Below are 10,816 nucleotides of genomic sequence, written 5' to 3' on the forward strand. Positions count from 1 at the left end.
CACTTGGAATTGAACCAACCTCACATGACAAGATAAAACACCAAATGATGATTATAAATAAACAATTAGACTAACAGTGGTCAAATGGAGAATGGACTTGCATAATTATCGACAAATGATAAGGAAGCAACTGTCAATAAAAAATGGAGCAAACTATTCCGGTGGTAGAGAATCATTGTCGCTAGCTCGTTTTCATAGTCGCTGCCCGCAACAAAGTAAAATAGCTCGTAACCCTTCTGATTGGGAAAACGAGCTAGCGATAAACAACTACAAACTTTCTTCCTCTCTTTTCTCAACCAAACACCATTTTTTCCCTATTGAACTAGTAAGTTTTCATAATCCTTCCAAATATTTTTTTTATATTAATAATTTTCTTAGGGTGTATTGATGTGTGTCAAAAATACTTGTTGCAATAATATTTTTGGTGTATTGATGTTTATCAAGGTTTTTGAATGAAAAAAAAAAATACTAGCCATGATTAAAAATAATAACTATGTATACATATTTGATGTCTCTTATTAGAATTTTGTTTTAGGCCAATAATTTTATTGAGACTCTTTGATCATCAATCCGCTCGTGAGATAACACTAATATATTATTGTTGTTGAACTATATACATACTTGAGATATTTTACTAAAATTTTGTTTTAGGCCACTGATTTTATTGAAACTTTCTACTGTGACATAACACTAGACATATTATTATTGTTGAATTATGTATTTACGTGAGGTGTTTTATTAGAATTTTATTTTAGGCCACTAAACTTTGTATGATCAAATCTGCTTGTGAGAGTATATGTTATTATTGTTCAACAATATATACACTTGAGATCTTAATTTTAGGCCACAATTAATATTCAAAAATATTCATTATTCCTTGTAACTAGTTTTGACGTTAGTATTGTAACAACGTCTTTCCAATTTTTAAGTTTTTAGTAAAATCACTATAGAACTTTGTCCTAAATTTTAAATTAAACTATTTAAAGTTAATATAGTAGTAATATTTTTGAGAACTAAAACCAAGGTATTATATTGCAACAAATGACACATTTTTTTAACTTTTCCAAATTATATATTTATTGTTGAACTCTGTATATATTCTCTTATTAAAATTTTATTTTAGACAACTAAGTTTACTGAGATTCTTTAATCAAACTCGCTGATATAAATAATTTTCACCCAATTATAAATAGGCTATTATGATTTTGAAAAGTAAAAATTAAAGGAATCCCATAGTGTAGGATATAAATTACATCCTATCCCAACTAATTTACATTTTACAAAAAATCCCTTAAAAAGGTATGCGAATGATACATAGCTACAGTGATGATACATTGTCACTGATACACGCTAAATAACTGAATGTAGCGCTAAAAAAGGAAAAAAAACGTAATAATTAAGTCTGTTAATTTAATTAGCTTAATTTACGCCTAACTGATCCTAAACATTCCTTATCTTAATAGGTAATCTACTCAGACATTACAAAATTTCAAATTTCAAAATTATATCTTCTACATTGAAGAACAATTTGTAAACATCCATCCATTTAGAAAAAGCTAGAAATACGAATAAAAGTCTGATTTTTTGCTGATACAAGATGAATATATCAATTTTACTGAGGCATTCAGGAATTTGGGTTAGCGAAGTGAAATATGAAAGTTACAAAAGTGACAGAATCATTGTTGGACAATCAATTTCGTTTTTGAATCTCAAAGCAGCAATTTCAGCCGAGTTGGATATCGATGTATCAAGGAAAAATATTGAAATTAGTTACATCGTAGAAGGTAACTCATCTCCGATGAAAATTAAGAACGACATGGGTGTTAACCTTTATTTAGAAGTGAAAAAAAGTGAGCCAGGATTTGCAATGTATCCATTATGCATTGACACAAATGAAAAGATTGGCGGTGATGTACATAACTTTGATGGAACATGCGGAGAAATTACGTGTGTAGAAGGCACAACACAGGATACAGAAGCTCTTGCAGTGGTTGAATCAAGAATTTGTGATTCGTATTATATTCCAGAATTGGAAGTTACAAATTACATAATTGATTCAAATAGTATAGAGGTGAAGACAGGTCAGTTATATAAGGATAAAGCAACACTCGTAGATGTGATGGCGAAATATAAGATAAAGAACAACTTCAATTGCAAAGTAAAGAGATCTGATAGACAAAGGTATACGAGTATTTGATTTGTTTTGTGAAGAACTGTGATTGGATTCGTTAGATCTATAAATGGTGATATCATTATTTTGTTTTAATGTATGATACGTTATTAAATAGAAAGTCATTGATTTTGATTTTTCGTTTAGTTTGTTGAATATGATTTGTGGTAGATTGATAATGATACATTATTTGTTGATACATTAAGTTAATATTGTTGATACGTTCAGATTAGACTGTTTAAAAATTAAATAATTTAAATGCAAAATTCATGTAGCCGATACATTCCGTCATTTTGTGATACATGATTCATTATTTATTTATTTTTTGAATCTGATAAAAAATAATTGTGTTGGTTGTTAATATTATTGATACATTGAGTTAATACTGCTGATACGTTAAGATAATACTGTTGAAACAGTAAATAATCATGTAGCCGATACATTCAAAAAAATTGTGATACGTGGTTAAATTATTATTTTTTGAATCTGATACAAAAAATACATCATTATTTGGTTACTTTGAACTTTAGTGTTTTATATATTATAACATGTAACTGCTATATGTATTAATATGATGAAAAAAATTGTACAGTTATGTGTTGGTATGCTTTTCGGATGAATGTGGCTGGACTATAAAGGCTTCCTGTAGAAAAAAATCTGATGTTTTCAAAGTTAGATACTTCAATATTGAACATACATGTCCAATGCGGGATAGGGTACTAACCAAAGTCCAAGCAACAATTGGGTTTGTAAGTGGTGTGACTGCTCCGAATTGGTCAACCATAAAAGAATTCATACTCCGAAAGATATAATTGCTGATATTAGAGAATTTTATGGGGTTCAAATATCTTACCAGCAGGCATGGCGTGCTAAAGAACGTGCACTAGAAATGATAAGGGGTAAACCATCTGCTGGATATAAATAGATGCCGAGATACATATACATACTAAATACTGTTTATCCAAATTCTTATATAAGGATGCAGAAGATTGAGGAAGATGAATTCATGTATCTGTTCGTAGCCTTAAGACCATTAATTAGGGGGTTCGATTACTGCAGACCAATAGTTGTTGTCGATGGTGCACATTTATGCGGAGCTTACAAAGGGACATTTGTATCAGCAAGCACACTTGATGGGGCAGGTATGTATTTTTTGTAGTTGTGAGGTGTTTGTAAATGTTATGTATCAAATGAAATAATATGTGTTGCTCTGTAATTAGATTGTATATTTCCATTGGCATATGGTGTTGTGGACACTGAAAATGACTGTTCATGGACATGGTTCTTCGAACAATTCAAAAATGCATTTGGCGAGCGCGAAGAAATGTGTGTTGTATCGGATAGGAATGAGAGTATTATGAAGAGTGTAAGGATTGTGTTCCCAAATATACCTCATTATGCATGCATATGACATCTTTGGAAGAATGTCTGTAGAAACTTCAAAAGGAGCAGAAACACCCTAAGTGATCTATTTTACTCTATGGCCAAGGCATACAGAAAGGAGGATTTTGATAAATTGATGGCTAAGGTTGATAAAATTGATCACAGGGTTAAGGAGTACCTTGAGGATGCAGGGTATGAGAAGTGGTCAAGAGTTCATTCAACAGTAAATAGAGGTAGAATGATGACTTAGAACATTGCGGAATGTATCAATGGTTGTCTTGTTGAAGCACGTCAATTGTCTATATTAGAATTCTTGGAAGAAGTTAGAATTCTATTTGGTTCTTGGTATTGCAAAAACAGAGAAATAGCCTCCTATACAAAGGACACATTGAGGAGAAGATTTGAGGAGGTATTGATTATAAACGCGTCTAAAAGTTCGAAGATGGAGGTAAGTGTCATGATACATTATTTTATATTCTATGTATATAATTTGATGTATCATTCTGCTGTTTGAACATGATTTCTTTAATTGTACGCAGGTTGTTCCATTATCTGAATTTATTTTCTCGGTTTATGAAGCTGGAAGAAGATACATTGTTTGTCTTGAGTGGAAAGTATGTTCTTGTGGAAGATTTCAACTAGATGAGATACCTTGCGCACATGCAATTGCTGTTTTAAAGGATAAGAATGTTAAAAATATGCATCCATATTGCTCTGATTACTACAAACCTGATGCATTAGCAAAAACATATGAGATTCCAATGGTTCCAATGCCAGATAAGGAAGATTGGTCAGCTCCTGAGGATGTTGTAGCTGAAACCGTGTATCCACCTAGATACAGACGATTAGCTAGACGACCAAGGAAAAGAAGAAAAAAGAATGCAGATGAAAAGATTACAGTGAACACAAATTGTTGTGGACAATGTGGTCAAGAAGGTCACAACAGAAGAACTTGTACTTTCTTTCCAAAAGAAAAGTGAAATCATCATAATGTTTATATGACATTAATGTTTTTGTTGAACAATTTTTCACGTATGATTTGTGTATGAATGTTAATTCTGATAAATAAATTTTAAGGTGCAATTATAAATAAAATGTTGGTTAACGTATAAGCTATTGTATCATATGCATTAAATAATAAATAATTTCAGTAATGTAAATTCCTACATCAAATTATATAACATTTGTTGTATCATATATATTAATTGGTTACTGTATCATTTACATTAAAACATACACAACCTATATGTTAGCAATAAGCTATTAAACGTGTATCATATACTATATATATATTATGATACATACATTAAAAAATTAAGTTTGTAAACAGTTTATTTAACACAATAGTTATGAATCGTGTATCATATACTATATATATTATGTTGCACGTATAATATTAATTATAAATAATGAATCATATACGTTAAAGTTTCAAAAATCTATTTGTTAGTAATATGTTATTATATCTGATTACTTAGAAGATACATAATAACAATGAAAACATGTATCAGCTACTATATATGTTATATACCACACTTTTTCTTTATGTAATGCAATAATGTGTCTGAAATTTAACTTTTTATAAACAAAGTATGTTGGTCCATACTGTATCAAAACAGACTAAAACATGAGTGAAATTGTCAAAAGGATAAAAAAAATAAAACATTGTCTATGCATAGATACTTAATTACTACACTACGTGAACCAAATCTTCTTCTGGTGGTTGTGTGACTACACTCTTAGGTTTTGGTGGATCATCATTCTCACTAACGTATGCACCCTTAGCCTTCTCACTGCCATAACTCCACAACAATGCTCCATATCTTTTGCGTAGGTATTCAGGAAGAAAATCAACTAATGATGTTTCGATTTGATCGCTCAGATACTCTGCAAATATAGCAACATATAACCTACAGTCTCTACAAAAATGCAGAATGTCAGTTATAAACTTAAATCATACATGATTCAAAAACAATAAAAGCACAATACTTACAGGCTGTCACTCTTTTGTTGCATAATGTCTTGGGCAAATTCAACCATGAAAGGAACTTGTGCCTCCAAAAGTGAACCAGAATTATTGTCCTTGTACGCATCACAATCAACAAAGTTTGTTCGTTCAGTTTTTTCGAAGAATCCACTGTCCATGAGGTAAGAAGAAAGCATTTTAGACAACATTTTTATCTCGTGCGGAGTTGCTTTTTTCCTTGAGCCTTATGAAGAGTCATACACCATTATCACTCTGTTTTTCAGTTCAACAACAACCAGCACCCAATGAAATTGTCCACCACAATTAATTGGGATGTAAACATCGTTTACAAGATACCATGGTAAAGCAACTGGGATTTCAAAACCTTTGATGATGTTAGTGATTGACCTCTCATATACAGATACAGCTGAAGCGCGATCAATGTGTTCTTGGGTACTAATAAGATCATCATCATTAGCCAGGTAATACCTTTCATAGGTATTTTTAATGTGTGAGATGAACAAGCAGTTGGTTGTTGTGTATCTGTATTGATTCATGCTGCAGAGTTTTGATTTTTTACGGAGGTAGTAAAAAACAACATCAATGTGCTATTAAAAACATGATAAACAAAATTAGAAACTTGTAAAAAAAGAACTATGATAGAATTGATACATTAAATGATAATCTAAACAAATACTAATTTGATAGTTTATTTGATTGTATCCGGGATGATTTTTTGTAGCATGTTGTTCTATATCAATGTTTCTGATACATGCTTAAATTGTTTCATTAAGAACTTTACCTGATCAGTCCAACATTTGTTTGGCTGTGACATGGCATAGAACCAGTTCTTTTTAATTGGAAATGCAACAACAAAATCCATCATCTCAAATTCAAAAGAAGAGGCTTTTGATCTGTATTTATCCTCCGATGGTTTCCTGTGATAATATTTGTATTATTAATTGGTTACATCAAAATAAGTTAATCCAAACATTTACAAAATATATGTATAAAACTTACTTATTGGCATGATTTTTGGGAAGCCCCTTGGTTAACCACTGCATACTCATCAATTAGTCTAGACGAAGGTTGATATGTAATCCCACATCCTTCAAATGGAAAATACAGATGAACATCGTCATCCAATTTATGTTTTCCCTTATCACTTGACCCAAAAGAAGTCACATATGGAGATTGAATAATTCTTGAAGGTATCATGTTTCTAGGCGCAAGAGTCTTTGAATGACTTCTAACAACAATCTCGGTGGTTGGAATATCAGTGGGTAATTGACTATCAGACAACAAATCATGACTGCCATTTAAATCCTATGGATTGTAAACACACAATGGTTTAGCATGAATAGGAATTTTTCCTAGATCGGATACAAGTGCATCTATTGCTGCTTCAGTTGAGGGCGATATTGTTGTTGATGTGGAAGAATCCTGTATAATAAGATATTATAGTTTTTTTTTAGTATCATTGCATATAATGAATATTAGTGTCATGATGCATAATTGATAAATATACCGATGTATCAACTGTTATTCTAAAAGGCGTAAAATGACGAATGTTGTGTTGAACTGTGTCAGCACCATCTTCATCCATGTTTACTTCATTTAAAACTTGTGGGGCTTGATGTGCTTCATCATCCTGAATATAAGCATGTTGTATGTATCAGTTATCCATTATACTAATTATGTATGATATATATATATATATATATAAGAGGATAATGTATCAAAGAAAATTGTAATGTTTAAAGTTTTGATCATACCGATACCTTCTTAGGATCATTTGCTTCAGTATCAACATGAGTACTTTCATATCTAGGCTGGAGCTCTGAAACACGCTTCATTTGTTGTTGGTTACTGATATTATGATCAATCTATATTTGAATTTTTAATAATAAAAAAGGTGTTAACATAATTGTTACTGAAACATTATTTAACATAAGTGATGAATAGAAAGTTGAAATATATAACTGACTAATGAGATAGAAGATTCGGTGAATCACCTTAACTATATATATGATCTATATGTGCTGATACATATGATTATGATTCTTAATACATACTTAATGTATGAGGTATAACGACAATTACAAATAATGTATCTGATACATACCTCTGCATTGACATGAACTTGATGTCCACCCTCATTAACAGATACACCAACCTCAAAATCAGCTACACCAACTGCATCAGCAGAATCAGTCCGTATATGTGAAGATGGTTGTTTATTGCTTGATTGAGGATCGACTTTGTTGTTTTCCTTGTGTCGAGATATCATCAAATGCAAGTGGTTTTCCTTTATCAAGATTACAAGTTCCTCAAATTTCTTGTCAACCTATCAAAAAATTATAAAAAACAACTACAATTAGAATCAATATAAAGAAAAAAATAATAAAATTGAAATAATTACTTACGTAATTCTTCAAATGATCTTTCAGTTCTTCAATAGCTGGAATTACATAGTTGACTTTTTGAGCATCTGCAGAACTGTGTACATTAGTAGCCGGTGTCGAAGGACCATTTGAAATAGAAAATGGCTGATTTAATGACACATTGGACTGATCTGGCTGACTGGGTTCTGACACCTTTGTTTTAGGTGTATCTATTTTCTTTCTTCTTTTTGGTGGTGGTGGAGATGATGTATCAGACACTCTAGATGATCTCCTTAACAACTGTTCGGGAGGTCTTGTGGAGAAATCATCGAAATCAGCAATGTCATTCGGTTGAACTATCTTGGGATTGACAGATGTGGTGGGTGAAGAAGGAGGATCATGTTCATCTTCAGTTAAATCAAAAGCTGCAAGTTCCTCCGGTGTTGGCACAATGTTTGAACATGCATTCTGGAAAAACAATTTTTTTTTAATATTAAGAGATAAAATTATGTATCCTAACACAGAAAAAAATAATTTTAAAAATACAAACTTGCAACCTTACAACTATATACTTAATTATGTATGAAATGTAATATAAAATGGGATTCAATGTTACCTCTTGAAAAATGCTAGTCATAAGCATTTCAAACTTTGGCTTTAAAGCCACAACCCTCCAATTGCAAATTCTAGGGATGACATTCCGTTCTTTGATAGCAATTTCAGGATTTAATTGGGATGCAAATTCATATGTTCATACGTTAAGTGCATAAGGCAATCCATATAACCGATACAACTGTTTGCTAAGATTGAAATCCTATCGGAGTGAATCTATGAGCTTTGTGAATGCAATTTGTCCCCAAGGATATACTTGATATCTACCATCTTCAACCATTAAAAATTCGTTAACAGATATTGAAGAATCACCAGTTTGAGCCAAAATAATGTATGGAGAAAGTACATGATAGTCATCTGGAGTGCATCCTGATTATTCTCCCAGTTGCCCATCAGAAATCGTTGGACTAGATGATTCTTGCTTACACTTTTAACTGCACCAGAAAAATATTTTTGGAATAGCCTACAGGGAGTTGATTCTGGGTATTCAAATTCTTTGGTATTGCCTGTACATTTAAGACCAGTTATTATTGCAAATTCTTTGATACCAAATTTCAAGATAACCCCGTTTGCATGCCTAATATGCAACACCTTTGAGTTGCCTTGTTCCAATTCTAACAACAACAAACATTTACTGATTTGACCCTGAAAATAACATTTAGGAATGTCTAAATAGGGTCCAAAAATTGTAGCTCTAAACAGTTCAATTACATCATCCCTTATAGACTTCTGGAACTCCTCCAAAAAATTTGTGTTAAAAGGGACACCCAACCTTATGGCATGTGTTGGTACCTTTTTTGTAACATATTTGATTGACTGCAAAATGAAAAAGAAAATTATACTAAATAAAAACACCAAATCACACTACACAACAAGTAATGATACATAATAAAAACAAATTGATACATAGAAAAATACATGCTACCAGACTTTAACAGAATCGTATTATAAAACTTGATACATTATACATAAGGATGCCCTGTATGATATATTATTAATGGTGCCTTTTTTATAACATATTTTATGATACATACATAAAAACACCAAATCACACTACACAACAAGTAATGATATGTAATAAAAACAAGTTGATACATAGAAAAATACATGTTACCAGACTTCAACAGAGTCATATTATAAAACTTGATACATTATATAGAAGGATGCCATGTCTGATACATCAATGGCTTTTTTGTTAAATTTGACTAGTCTCTTTTTCATATTGGGATTTGTCATGTATCATTTTTTTTGATACACATATAAAACAAGGATTTTATAAGTTTCGACTAAATCTCAAATCAGTATGTATCAAACTAAATTAGGGTTTTTGAATGTATCATGATTTAACCCAATAAACAATATTACATATCCAATTAATGTATCAGTCAATTTTAGTCTACGATATCAAACGCAATACAAATCACAAACAAGTTTAATAAAGGTTAAAAACACATACTCTAGGCAATGCAGGTCTGGAAATAGTGGGTGCTGCTTTTCTTCCCCCTTTTTTGGGGGTTTTTGCAACCTTTGGTTTAGACGATTTTGGCACATCTTTGGTCGACTGATTAATCAAGTTTAATGGGTCATGCAAACTTTTTGATCTAATTTCTGCCCAATTTTCATCATCAAAGTCGTATATTGTTCGATTAGTATTAGAAAGATTTGATGTAGGATCAGGATCCATATGTATCAAGAAGAAGAAATCGAAACAAAATAAAAATTGAAAGAAGAAGATGAAAGCTACAATGGCAGACTTTGGGAGAGATGACGGAGAAGACGAAGTTTGAAAAGGGTTGGATTGAGAGATAAAATTTTGGAAAATCAATTTGGGATAATGATCTGTTACTGAAAAAATATTGGAGTGAATTTAGGGAGAAAAAAAAGGAGTGGCATAGGGAGTGGTGAAACGTGGGAGGTAAAAAATAATCATGTATCTGACAGATTTGATATTTAAGTGAAATAAGGGATTTTAAGTAATTTTTTAAAAAAGTAGGGAAAAATAAATAATAAGGAACTTAAAGTTGTGTATTTAAGTTATTTTTGCTTTTGAAAATGTAAACTCAATTCAAGCTTCCCTTCTTCTTCTTGCTTTATTTGTTGTTGGTGATATTTCATTTTCTCAGATAATTGTCCTTAACATGAATTATCAATATCATAATTTAATCTTTTTTTTAGTTATATTTTGGAGCTATCAATTAAAAATTTGTTGTTATACATCATGTTTTTTAATGGGCGCCAACATTTTTTTTCCAAACAAATATATGCAAACCAAATCTTCAAAAAAGGTTTTCTATACCTTGT

General features: G+C 31.2%; 3 pseudogenes; 2 read left to right on the forward strand and 1 right to left on the reverse strand.

The window, feature by feature from the left end:
• Positions 1–1,597: 1,597 nt before the first annotated feature.
• LOC125817262 (uncharacterized) lies at positions 1,598–3,095 on the forward strand (annotated as a pseudogene).
• Positions 3,096–3,650: 555 nt separating this feature from the next.
• LOC125817263 (uncharacterized) lies at positions 3,651–4,533 on the forward strand (annotated as a pseudogene).
• Positions 4,534–5,243: 710 nt separating this feature from the next.
• LOC125817264 (uncharacterized) lies at positions 5,244–10,199 on the reverse strand (annotated as a pseudogene).
• Positions 10,200–10,816: the final 617 nt, after the last annotated feature.

This window comes from Solanum verrucosum, unplaced genomic scaffold (assembly GCF_900185275.1).
Source record: "Solanum verrucosum unplaced genomic scaffold, falcon-dt-bn FXZP01000259.1, whole genome shotgun sequence".
NCBI lineage: Eukaryota > Viridiplantae > Streptophyta > Magnoliopsida > Solanales > Solanaceae > Solanum > Solanum verrucosum.